Consider the following 13880-nt stretch of genomic DNA (forward strand, 5'->3'; position numbering starts at 1 on the left):
AAAATCGAGCACACAGCTATGCAATCTCCATAGACAAACATTGGTAGTAGAATGGTCCACACCGAAGAGCTCAGTGACTTTCAACGTGGCACCGTCATAGGATGCCATCTTTCCAAAGTCAGTTCGTCAAATTTCTGCCCTGCTAAACCTGCCCCGGTCAACTGTAAGTGCTGTTATTGTGAAGTGGAAACGTCTAGGAGCAACAACGGCTCATCCACTAAGTGGTAGGCCACACAAGTTCACAGAACGGAACTGCTGAGTGCTGAAGCGTGTAGTCCATAAAAATCATCTGTCCTACATTTCGTAGAGAAGGAACAATGGTCTGGGGCTGTAATTTCATGGTTCGGGCCCATTAGTTCTAGTGAAGGGAAATCTTAACGCTACAGCTTACAATGACATTCTAGATGATTCTGTGCTTCCAACTTTGTAGCAACAGTTTTGGGGAAGGCCCTTTACTGTTTCAGCATGACAATACCCCCATGCACAAAGCCAGATCCATACAGAAATGGTTTGTTGAGATCGGTGTGGAAGAACTTGACTGGCCTGCACAGAGCCCTGACCTCAACCTCATTGAACACCTTTGGGATGAATTAGAAGGAATGGTCTGTTCTATATCTTCACTAAAAATTCAACATGTACAACAATGACATTAAAATGTTTATTTTTGAGGCAAATGTGTATTAAATTACAATTGATATTGATGATTTTTCCCATATGTGAACCTTATATGCTAGTTCTTAAGATCATTTCTAAAGTAATGTAACATATTACGATTTTGATGTGGTAAATACATTTCTACGTTTCTGAGCATCATCAAGGCATTTATGGACATTTAGACATGACAATGATGAATGCATATAATTAAGAAAAATTCAAAATAGTAAAAAAAATACATGTTAAATGTTATATAATGTTATATTTCTGTAATTTCCTTTAAAACTAAAAAAGCTAATTTTATGACTTGGTGGTAATGACATTTCCCCTCAGGTATTTGAGGAAACCGATAAAAATCTTGATATTTTTAAATAGTATGGTCTCAGCCACTATTAGATCTTGTTTCCGGACAGAGTAAATCAAATATTCAGATAGATAAAAAGCAGTTTCATTTTCCAAAACATTGAACATCCAAAAGTGCGCGTCTTTGCAAAATCAACCATACAGAAACAGGATATAGCTAACATTCCACTCCTTGTACTCTTTGTCACATGCCAAAGATCGTTAGCGTGACAGGGGTAGCAAGGAGTGGCATGATAGCTAAACAGACTGGTACCTATACCTATGAGCCGTTCCGGCTCAAGGCTACTTACTTAAATGCTTAAACAGAGCTTAGCCTAAATACTGTTTTACCTGCATGTGCCCACTCTGTTCAGTTAATTTGCTATTTTATTATATTCTGTTTTAGAGCTTGACTGAATAAAGATCTGTGGATTACACAGACATTGTCTTCTCAGAAATAATGTCACCTGACATTAACGGTCACTAATATTTGTATCAGAAATAAAATGTCACTGGTGTTGTCACTTCTAATGGGAAAGGGTCATCATATTTTACAGGGAATGATAGGACTTGCCTATCTTAGGTCTTCGATACATATATAGTATGACATTGGCAGTGTCAACGTGACATTAAGATTCAAACGAGAGCTGTGCCGTAGGCTATTACAGATAACACATGTAGTTTGTATAGTGGACTAGAAGAGAGTCAGTATGCACCCAAATATAACACTTGAATGTTGGCCTATCTACACTCAAACACACGCATATAGGCATAATGGAACAAAACATGCAATTTAATCTTATTGTAATAATAGTCGTGGTCAATGTTTAAACAACTGGTCAAATTTAGTTGATCAATTGTTAATCAAGATAAAATAAAATAAATAAGTATTATCTTACAGTGTGACAGGAGAGAAAGTTATTTGTCCAATATCGGCTCAATAACCACTTATCCATCCAGTTTTTATGCGAGTGAAGTCATCCCATATGTAAAAAAAAAAAAATCTAAAAAACATGACGGCTGCGACTATGTTTGTTCGTTCGAAATGCGGAGATCTTTTGCTATCGGTTAAACTAATTATGCAACCAACTGCGGGGGAAACGCCTTTATGAGCAAATATTGATATAATAACCATAATATCGAAGTAAAATTGAAGTCACGCTATGATATATTGTGTGGTCCTCCCTCTACGACTTGGGAAACCATGCAGTTTATTCATGAAATAATTTATAATGAACTTCACAGGGTGTTGAAAGTGCACGGTGATCTTGATGATCCTTTCCAATAGCCTAAACATCGAGGGTCTGATTCTTGTGACATGATAATCGATTATTGACAGCTTTGACAAATAAAAATCGCTCTTATCTATAATTATTTATTCTTGTAGATCAGCCTACACGCACTGTATCTACCAGCTGTTGCCTAGAGAGCACATAAACATTTCTTATTTAGTGCAACATAAAACAAACTATCCGTAGAGTTGAAAATGTAACGCAAACACATTGAACGCCGCAAAAAGGAATGTACATATTTAAAGTAGCATAGTCTAATAATCTAAAGTGTTAGCATCGAATAGGCACACTTCGATAATTCAGATGTAGTAGAAACGTACCTGTCAAAATAGTTTCATTTAGCGCGCTGCTGTCACAGTTTGAGGTGCGTGCCCTTTCAAGTATAGTTGTAGTAGGCATTCTGCTGAAAGTCATCTCCTGCCACTTTCTATTGGTGTCCATGATGTGCTCAGAGCTTTAAATAGCCTACCATAAATACATACTTGCAAATTAATGAATGTGAAATAAAGTTAACTATAGGCCTAGTCATATTCAAAATGTAGAAATTCCATAAAATGTCATGTAAGCCTAGGCTATTCGCAGTCAAATAATGCGCTCAGCAAAACTCAGGTCAGTAGGTTGCTATGGACCGCCTAAATCCGCCTTGATATCCACTATAAACTCTGAAAGCACGAGTTTCATTCCTACACCTAAATTGACACAGTTGTACTCAGAAGTTTACATACACTTAGGTTGGAGTAATTAAAACTCGTTTTTCAACCACTCCTCAAATGTCTTGTTAGCAAACTTTCGTTTTGGCAAGTCGGTTAGGACATCTACTTTGTGCATGACACAAGTAATTTTTCCAACAAATGTTTACAGACAGATTATTTAATTTATAATTCATTGTATCACAACTCCAGTGGGTCAGAAGTTTACATACACTAAGTTGACTATGCCTTTATGTTAAGGGATTTTTATGAATAATGACTAAATTATGTATACATTTCAATCAGAACTATAACTAAACAGAATACTACTATGTTACTGTATGGATGTATGAATCTTATCATAATTATAATACTGAATGTAATGTGTGTAGTTTTCGTCAAGAATTATAAGGACTTTCTGTTCCTGGTTAGAAACGAATGGAGCTATTGTCAGACGGGCTGGAATGCTGTGTTCCTTACAGGACATCCTGTCTCTACCCAGAGAGGGGAGAGACCTTGGGCTTGTAGTAGATTGTTTAACAAGTGGCAGACAATGTGGGAAGGCTTGTGAACTATATTGCCATTGTATCGGAGAGAAGGAGGAGCAGCATTCAAAACGCTATGAGGAAATGTGATATAAACCAATGTACATTGTATTATGATCAGTACTCTCGAGAATAAACGCTATTGATTGATTTGGAGACTGGTCTCTGTCCATTTTATGCAAATAAGTATCTTACAAATTCTTAGAAATGGGCAGAGTGTTTTAATTGAATTGGTTGATGAACATATAGGAATACAATTCCTGTAACACTTTAAACAGCTTGGAAAATTCCAGAAAATTATGTTAAGGCTTTAGAAGCTTCTGATAGGCTATTTGACATAATTTGAGTCAATTGGAGGTGTACCTGTGGATGTATTTCAAGGCCTACCTTCAAACTTTGAAATCAGCCAAGACCTCAGGAAAAAAATTGTAGACCTCCACAAGTATGGTTCATCCTTGGGTGCAATTTCCAAATGCCTGAAGGTACCACGATCATCTGTACAAACAATAGCACACAAGTATAGAACACCATGGGACCACACAGCTGTCATACCGCTCAGGAAGGAGACACATTCTCTGGTGGCGGCTAATAGTGGCGGCTTCCCTGTTCCATCCACTGCTGCCCCCTGGACACTATGATCACTTGGCTACATAGCTGATGCCTGCTGGACTGTCCATTAATCACGGTACTCCATTCTGTTTATTTATTTTTTTATCTGTCGGCCCCAGCCGCAAACTCAGGCTCTGTGTGTAGTTAATCCGACCCCCTCTGCCTGGTCATCGCCATTTTACCTGCTGTTGTTGTGTTAGCTGACTAGCTGTTGTTGTCTCACCTGTTGTTTTAGCAAGCTCTCCCAATCAAGACCTGCGATTACTTTATGCCTTGCTGGTTGTCTCTCTCAAATATCAATATGCCTTGTATACTGTTGTTCAGGTTAGTTATCATTGTTTTAGTTTACAATGGAGCCCCTAGTTCCACTCCTCACACCTCTGATACCTCCTTTGTCCCACCTCCCACACATGCGGTGACCTCACCCATTATAACCAGTATGTCCAGAGATACAACCTCTCTTATCATCACCCAGTGCCTGGGCTTACCTCCGCTGTACCCGCACCCCACCATACCCCTGTCTGCACATTATGCCCTGAATATATTCTACCACGCCCACAAATCTGCTCCTTTTATTCCTTGTCCCCAACGCTTTAGGCAACCAGTTTTGATAGTCTTTAGCTGCACCCTCATCCTACTCCTCCTCTGTTCCTCGGGTGATGTGGAGGTAAACCCAGGCCCTGCATGTCCCCAGGCACCCTCATTTGTTGACTTCTGTGATCGAAAAAGCCTTGGTTTCATGCATGTCAACATCAGAAGCCTCCTCCCTAAGTTTGTTTTACTCACTGCTTTAGCACACTCTGCCAACCCTGATGTCCTTGCCGTGTCTGAATCCTGGCTTAGGAAGGCCACCAAAAATTCAGAGATTTCCATACCCAACTATAACACTTTCCGTCAAGATAGAACTGCCAAAGGGGGAGGAGTTGCAATCTACTGCAGAGATAGCCTGCAAAGTTCTGTCATACTTTCCAGGTCTATGCCCAAACAGTGCGAACTTCTCATTTTAAAAATTAATCTCTCCAGAAATAAGTCTCCCACTCTTGCCGCCTGCTACCGACGCCCCTCAGCTCCCAGCTGTGCCCTGGACACCATCTGTGAATTGATTGCCCCCATCTTGCTTCAGAGTTTGTTCTGTTAGGTGACCTAAACTGGGATATGCTTAACACGCCGACAGTCCTACAATCTAAGCTAGATGCCCTCAATCTCACACAAATCATCAAGGAACCCACCAGGTACAACCCTAAATCCGTAAACATGGGCACCCTACTTGACATTATCCTGACCAACTTGCCCTCCAAATACACCTCTGCTGGCTTCAATCAGGATCTCAGCGATCACTGCCTCATTGCCTGTATCTGCTACGTGTCCGCGGTCAAACGACCACCCCTCATCACTGTCAAACGCTCCCTAAAACACTTCTGCGAGCAGGCCTTTCTAATCGACCTGGCCCGGGTATCCTGGAAGGATATTGACCTCATCCCCTCAGTTGAGGATGCCTGGTCATCCTTTAAAAGTAACTTCCTCACCATCTTAGACAAGCATACTCCGTTCAAAAAATGCAGAACTAAGAACAGATATAGCCCTTGGTTCACTCCAGACCTGACTGCCCTCGACCAGCACAAAACCATCCTGTGACAAACTGCAATAGCATCAAATAGTCCCCGCGATATGCAACTGTTCAGGGAAGTCAAGAACCAATATACGCAGTCAGTCAGGAAAGCAAAGGCCAGCTTTTTCAAGCAGAAATTTGCATCCTGTAACTCTAACTCCAAACAGTTCTGGGACACTGTAAAGTCCATGGAGAACAAGAGCACCTCCTCCCAGCTGCCCACTGCACTGAGGCTAGGTAACACGGTCACCACCGATAAATCCGTGATAATCGAAAACTTCAACAAGCATTTCTCAACGGCTGGCATTGCCTTCCTCCTGGCTACTCCAACTTCGGCCAACAGCCCCCACCCCCTGCAGCTACTCGCCCACGCCTCCCCAGCTTCTCCTTTACCCAAATCCAGATAGCAGATGTTCTGAAAGAGCTACAAAACCTGGACCCATACAAATCAGCTGGGCTTGACAATCTGGACCCTCTATTTCTGAAACTGTCCGCCGCCATTGTCGCAACCCCTATTACCAGCCTGTTCAACCCCTATTACCAGCCTGTTCAACCTCTCCTTCGTATCATCTGAGAACCCCAAGGATTGGAAAGCTGCCGTGGTCATCCCCCTCTTCAAAGGGGGAGACACCCTGAACCCAAACTGTTACAGACCTATATCCATCCTGCCCTGCCTATCTTAGGTCTTCGATAGCCAAGTCAACAAACATATCACTGACCATCTCGAATCCCACCGTACCTTCTCCACTGTGCAATCCGGTTTCCTCAGCCATGCTCAAGGTACTAAACGATATCATAACCGCCATCGATAAAAGACAGTACTGTGCAGCCGTCTTCATCGACCTGGCCAAGGCTTTCGACTCTGTCAATCACCATATTCTTATTGGCAGACTCAGTAGCCTCGGTTTTTCTAATGACTGCCTTGCCTGAATCACTAACTACTTTGCAGACAGAGTTCAGTGTGTCAAATCGGAGGGCATGTTGTCCGGTCCTCTGGCAGTCTCTATGGGGGTACCACGGGGCTCAATTCTCAGGGTGACTCTTTTCTCTGTATATATCAATGATGTTGCTCTTGCTGCGGACGATTCCCTGATCCACCTCTACACAGACGACACCATTCTGTATACTTCTGGCCCTTCCTTGGACACTGTGCTATCTAACCTCCAAACGAGTTTCAATGCAATACAACACTCCTTCCGTGGCCTCCAACTGCTCTTAAACGCTAGTAAAACCAAATGCATGCTTTTCAACCGTTCGCTGCCTGCACCCGCACGCCCGACTAGCATCACCATCCTGGATGGTTCCGACCTAGAATATGTAGACATCTATAAGTACCTAGGTGTCTGGCTAGACTGCAAACTCTCCTTCCAGACTCATATCAAACATCTCCAATCCAAAATCAAATCTAGAGTCAGCTTTCTACCCTAGTAAAACTTACCCTAGTAAAACTGACTATCCCACCGATCCTCGACTTCGGCGATGTCATCTACAAAATAGCTTCCAATACTCTACTCAGCAAACTGGATGCAGTCTATCACAGTGCCATCCGTTTTGTCACTAAAGCACCTTATACCACCCACCACTGCAACCTGTATGCTCTAGTCGGCTGGCCCTCGCTACATGTTCGTCGCCAGACCCACTGGCTCCAGGTCATCTACAAGTCTATGCTAGGTAAAGCTCTGCCTTATCTCAGTTCACTGGTCACGATGGCAACACCCACCCGTAGCACGCGCTCCAGCAGGTGTATCTCACTGATCATCCCTAAAGCCAAAACCTAATTTGGCCGCCTTTCCTTCCAGTTCTCTGCTGCCTGCGACTGGAACGAATTGCAAAAATCTCTGCAGTTGGAGACTTTTATCTCCCTCACCAACTTTAAACATCTGCTATCTGAGCAGCTAATCGATCGCTGCAGCTGTACATAGTCCATCGGTATATAGCCCACCCAATTTACCTACCTCAGCCCCATACTGTTTTTATTTTATTTACTCTTCTGCTCTTTTGCACACCAGTATCTCTACCTGCACATGTTCATCTGATCATTTATCACTCCAGTGTTAATCTGCTAAATTGTAATTATTCATTCCTATGGCCTATTTATTGCCTACCTCCTCGTGCCTTTTGCACACAATGTATATAGATTATTCTTTTTTTTTCTTGTTTATTGTTTATTGTTTACTCCATGTGTAACTCTGTGTTGTTGTCTGTTCACACTGCTATGCTTTATCCTGGCCAGGTCGCAGTTTCAAATGAGAACTTGTTCTCAACTAGCCTACCTGGTTAAATAAAGGTGAAATATATATATATATTTTTTAAATAAGTCCTATATCGACATAACATGAAAGGCCGCTCAACAAGGAAGAACCCACTGCTCCAAAACCAAAATAAAAAGAGCCTACTTTTTTTTGGAAAACTCGGACTGTTTGGCCATAATGACCATCGTTATGTTTGGAGGAAAAAGGGGGAGGCTTGCAAGTCAAAGAACACCATCCCAACCGTGAAGCACGGGGTTGGCAGCATCATGCTGTGGGGGTGCTTTGCTGCAGGAGGGACTGGTGCACTTTCAAAATGGATAGCATCATGAGGAAGGGAATCAGAATGCACTCCCAGGAATCTCAGTTCCACAATAAAAAAATAAATTTAAAAAATATACTATACTTCGTTTGACATGTTTCCACGAATTGTAATATAACTTTTTGAACTTTTTGTCTGAACTGTTCCCTGGACTTGCCCGCGCCGCGTGAGTTTGGATTTGTTTACTAATCGCGCTAACAAAAGGAGATATTTGGACATAAATGATGGACTTTATCAAAAACAAACATTTATTGTGGAACTGAGATTCCTGGGAGTGCATTCTGATGAAGATCATTACATTTATATTTAAGTCATTTAGCAGACGCTCTTATCCAGAGCGACTTACAAATTGGTGCATTCACCTTATGACATCCAGTGGAGCAGCCACTTTACAATAGTGCATCTAAATATTTTAAGGGGGGGGGTGAGAAGGATTACTTTATCCTATCCTAGGTATTCCTTAAAGAGGTGGGGTTTCAGGTGTCTCCGGGCATCATCAACGGTAAGTGAATATTTATAATCCTATTTCTGACTTCTGTTGACTCCACAACATGGCGGGTATCTGTATGGCTTGTTTTGTTGTCTGAGCGCTGTACTCAGATTATTGCATGGTGTGCTTTTTCCTTAAAGTTTTTTTGAAATCTGACACAGCGGTTGCATTGAGGAGAAGTGGATCTAAAATTATTTGCATAACAGTTGTATCTTTTATCAATGTTTATTATGAGTATATGAGTACATCACCAGATGTTGTGGAACTACTGAACATATAACGTGCCAATGTAAACTGAGATTTTTGGGAAGATCATCAAAGGTTAGTGATTAATTTTATCTCTATTTCTGCTTTTTGTGACTTCTCTTTTTGGCTGGAAAAATGGCTGTGTTTTTCTGTGACTAGGTACTGACCTAACATAATCGTTTCGCGTTCTTTCATCTTAAAGCCTTTTTGAAACCGGACACTGTGGTGGGATTAACAACAAGTTTAACTGTAAAATGGTGTAAAATACTTAAATGTTTGAGGAATTGTAATTATGAGATTTCTGTTGTTTGAATTTGGCGCCCTGCACTTTCACTGGCTGTTGTCATATCGATCCCGGTAGCGGAATCTAAGCCATAAGAAGCTGTTAAGGCAAGGGCTGATTTCAAGGTTTTACTGCTAACCTACAAAGCATTACATGGGCTTGCTCCTACCTATCTTTCCGATTTGGTCTTGCCGTACATACCTACATGTACGCTACAGTCACAAGACACAGGCCTCCTAACTGTCCCTAGAATTTCTAAGCAAACAGCTGGAGACAGGGCTTTCAGAGCTCCATTTTTATGGAATGGTCTGCCTACCCATGTGACAGACACAGACTCGGTCTCAACCTTTAAGTCTTTATTGAAGACTCATCTCTTCAGTAGGTACTATAATTGAGTGTAGTCTTGCCCAGGAGTGTGAAGGTGAACGGAAAGGCACTGGAGCAACTAACCGCCTTTGCTGTCTCTGCCTGGCCGGCTCCCCTCTCTCCACTGGGATTCTCTGCCTCTAACCCTATTGCAGGGGCTGAGTCACTGGCTTACTGGTGCTCTTCCATGTCATCCCTCGGAGGGGTGCATCACTTGGGTGAGTTGAGTCACTGACGTGATCCTCCCGTCCGGGTTGGCGCCCCCCCCTTGGGTTGTGCCGTGGCAGAGATCTTTGTGGGCTATACTCGACCTTGTCTCAGGATGGTAAGTTGGTGGTTAAACATATCCCTCTAGTGGTGTGGGGGCTGTGCTTTGGGTTATATCCTGCCTGTTTGGCCCTGTCCGGGGGATTGTTGGATGGGGCCACAGTGTCTCCCAACCCCTCCTGTCTTAGCATCCAGTATTGATGCTGCAGTAGATTATATGTCGGCGGGCTAGGGTCAGTCTGTGATCACTGGAGTATTTCTCCTGTCTTATCCTGTGTCCTGGGTTAATTTAAGTATGCTCTCTCTAATTCTCTCTCTCTTTCTCTCTTTCTTTCATTCTTTCTCTGTCGGCTATGAAAAGCCAACTGACATTTACTCCTGTTGCACCCTCTACAACCACTGTGATTATTATTATTTGAGCCTGCTAGTCATCTATGAACATTTGAACATCTTGGCCATGTTCTGTTATAATCTCCACCCGGCACAGCCAGACGAGGACTGGCCATCCCTCATAGCCTGGTTCCTCTCTAGGTTTCTTTCTAGGTTCTGGTTTTTCTAGGGAATTTTTCCTAGCCACGGTGCTTCTACACCTGCATTGCTTGCTGTTTGGGGTTTTAGGCTAGGTTTCTGTACAGCACTTTAAGATATCAGCTGATGTAAGAATGGCTTTATAAATAAATGTGATTTTGATTTGAGTTGACTCAGTTATGCCAGCTCTGTCAGGAGGAATGGGCCAAAATGCACCCAACTTATTGTGGGAAGCTTGTAGAAGGCTACCTGAAAGGTTTGACCCAAGTTAAACAATTTAATGGCAATGCTACCAAATACTAATTGAGTGTATACAAACTTCTGACCCACTGGGAATGTGATGAAAGAAACAAAAGCTGAAATAAATCATTCTCTACTATTATTCTGGCATTTCATATTCTTAAAATAAAGTGGTGATCCAAACTGACCTAAAATGGGGAATTTTTTACTAGGATTAAATGTCAGGAATTGTGAAAAACTGAGTTTAAATGTATTTGGCTAAGGTGTATGTAAACTTCCGACTTCAACTGTACCTGGACTTCAGCGTCTGAGCAGACAGAGCACCATAGCACATATTGTTAATGATTTATTCAGTTGTGGTATTTGCACTCATATTACGCCTACGTTAACTGTATGATAGTGTATTATGTAGCATGGGCGTACAAGTATGTTTAACTAACATTTGCTCCTTGTACTCCATGCACCAAAGATGTTTAGCATGACAAGGAGTGGCAAAACACTGTAGCTGAACAGACTAGTACCCAGAATGCATTATTGTACATGACCTTTTGCAAGGATTTGCTAAACATGTTTATAATCTGAAAACTGGCAACTCAGAATGGCATGCTTTGAAATATTTAATTTGAGGGAGAGCATTTACCTCCATGATAATAATAATTGATTGAATACATTTAAAAAAAAAATCCGGTCTCGAATTCATTACCTGCTAATTCACATTTGTATTGTTCCTTTTACTCTTATCAGACAATACTTGACCTTCAATCAGTAAAAGATTTGAAACTTTATAGGTTTAATGTGGCCTTATCAAGACTCCAGAAAACAAGGATTTGGGGGCATTAAGGTTATCTACATAGACAATAAGAAACCTTACTTTGCTAGGGGGGCATCTAGTGTCCAAAATTGATATGGACTCAACCAGCATGTTCTGCATTTAAAAAAACCCCACATACATACACCCACATTTACTGTAAAAGGTTTCAATAAATGTTATTAGCATATATGTAATTTATTTAGTCATATTTTAAAGGGTTTTGTACCTTGACCTCCTCACATGGCATGTATTGGTTAATATTTAACAGAGATTGTGCCTCAATTGTGTGAGTGCGTGCACACATGCGCGAGTGTCTGATAGAACAAGATTTTCTAATCTCGGTCCACATTGACTAGCCAGCCACGGCCTGTTTGCTGTCCCTTCACACTATATTAGTCTAGAAGCCTATTACTTTAAAAACAATATCAGATATGCAAAGTGGAGGCTTTTGAACTGAGAGGGACATGCTGGGAAAAAACTATTGATAAAGGCATGCACAGTGAACAGGTTTTCCATTCATTTTAATCAATGAAATACCTACATTTATTCAGAAGAATATGAATTGTAATACTATCACGAACCTGCTCGAAGCCCGTAACAAAAAGGGAGACAACGTGGAGATAAGGAATAACCAAATATATTTGTTAACTAAGGTAACCTAAATGCAATTAACAATGGTGTGTGTAATCAGTAGTGTAAGTGAGTGAGTGTTTACATGCATAAATGTGATAATGCGGGGTGTTGAAAGGTGCCGAAACAAACAAACAAAATGCCACAAAAAAATACCACAACAAAATCTATGAAGGTGTCTGCATGGAGAGAGTCTCCCCAATGAATGTGGGAGAGGTCTATTTATCCTGGCAGACACCGGGCCCAGGTGTTTCCCATGTAGCTGACAACCCTCCTGGCTCTGCCCACCGGCATCATAATAAGAAAACCAGAGCAAAGAGAGAGAATACGGCAGACAGAGTTGGAGGGTCATCACAATACTTTAACGAGATTAGTAGCCTAAATATCTTTATAGGTCTATGTGACTGCAGTTATAACTAGGCCTTTATAACCTACTCAGAACTTCTGGGTAAATAACTGCAGCCTGGTAGTATTAGTTATAACTGCAGTCACATAGGCCTATAAAGATACGTAGTGTAGGCTACTAATCTCGTTAAAGTATTTAAAAGTAATATTCTTCTAAATAAATGTTGGTATTTCATTCATTCAAATTACTAGAAAACTTGTGTGAAGCGTTTTACTGTTTTGAATTGTTAGATACTACTGCACTGTTGGAGCTAGGAACACAAGCATTTAGTTAGATATTACTGCACTGTTGGAGCTAGGAACACAAGCATTTAGTTAGATACTACTGCACTGTTGGAGCTAGGAACACAAGCATTTAGTTAGATATTACTGCACTGTTGGAGCTAGGAACACAAGCATTTAGTTAGATATTACTGCACTGTTGGAGCTAGGAACACAAGCATTTAGTTAGATACTACTGCACTGTTGGAGCTAGGAACACAAGCATTTAGTTAGATATTACTGCACTGTTGGAGCTAGGAACACAAGCATTTAGTTAGATATTACTGCACTGTTGGAGCTAGGAACACAAGCATTTAGTTAGATATTACTGCACTGTTGGAGCTAGGAACACAAGCATTTAGTTAGATATTACTGCACTGTTGGAGCTAGGAACACAAGCATTTAGTTAGATATTACTGCACTGTTGGAGCTAGGAACACAAGCATTTAGTTAGATACTACTGCACTGTTGGAGCTAGGAACACAAGCATTTAGTTAGATATTACTGCACTGTTGGAGCTAGGAACACAAGCATTTAGTTAGATATTACTGCACTGTTGGAGCTAGGAACACAAGCATTTAGTTAGATATTACTGCACTGTTGGAGCTAGGAACACAAGCATTTAGTTAGATACTACTGCACTGTTGGAGCTAGGAACACAAGCATTTAGTTAGATATTACTGCACTGTTGGAGCTAGGAACACAAGCATGTAGTTAGATATTACTGCACTGTTGGAGCTAGGAACACAAGGAACACAAGCATTTAGTTAGATATTACTGCACTGTTGGAGCTAGGAACACAAGCATTTAGTTAGATATTACTGCACTGTTGGAGCTAGGAACACAAGCATTTTGCTACACCTGCAATAACATCTGATAAATATGTGTATGTGACCAATAACATTTTATTGGATTTTATTTTTCAGTTGCTTCCTGCATCCTGGATGCATCCTGCATTTTAGGCGTATCTTTGTATCTCTATTATTTTATCAGATCTGGAACGCACCCAATATACTCAATAGTATTTGTTTTTGTACTGTTT

The 13880-nt window shown here is 41.2% G+C and overlaps 1 protein-coding gene across 2 annotated transcripts in view; it reads right to left on the minus strand.

The window, feature by feature from the left end:
- LOC115125666 (beta-1,4 N-acetylgalactosaminyltransferase 1-like) overlaps positions 1-3005 on the minus strand; it is a 30700-nt gene extending 27695 nt beyond the window's left edge. Inside the window, exon 1 of one of the 2 annotated variants that reach the window (XM_029655197.2) lies at positions 2609-3005. The gene's annotated coding sequence lies outside the window, so the exon portion shown is untranslated. Of the gene's footprint in view, positions 1-1895; positions 2571-2608 lie in introns of those variants that run through there. The other variant, XM_029655198.2, reaches the window with a different exon arrangement.
- Between the last annotated feature and the right edge of the window lie 10875 nt (positions 3006-13880).

This window comes from Oncorhynchus nerka, linkage group LG7 (genome assembly GCF_034236695.1).
Source record: "Oncorhynchus nerka isolate Pitt River linkage group LG7, Oner_Uvic_2.0, whole genome shotgun sequence".
In the NCBI taxonomy this organism is placed as follows: Eukaryota; Metazoa; Chordata; class Actinopteri; order Salmoniformes; family Salmonidae; genus Oncorhynchus; species Oncorhynchus nerka.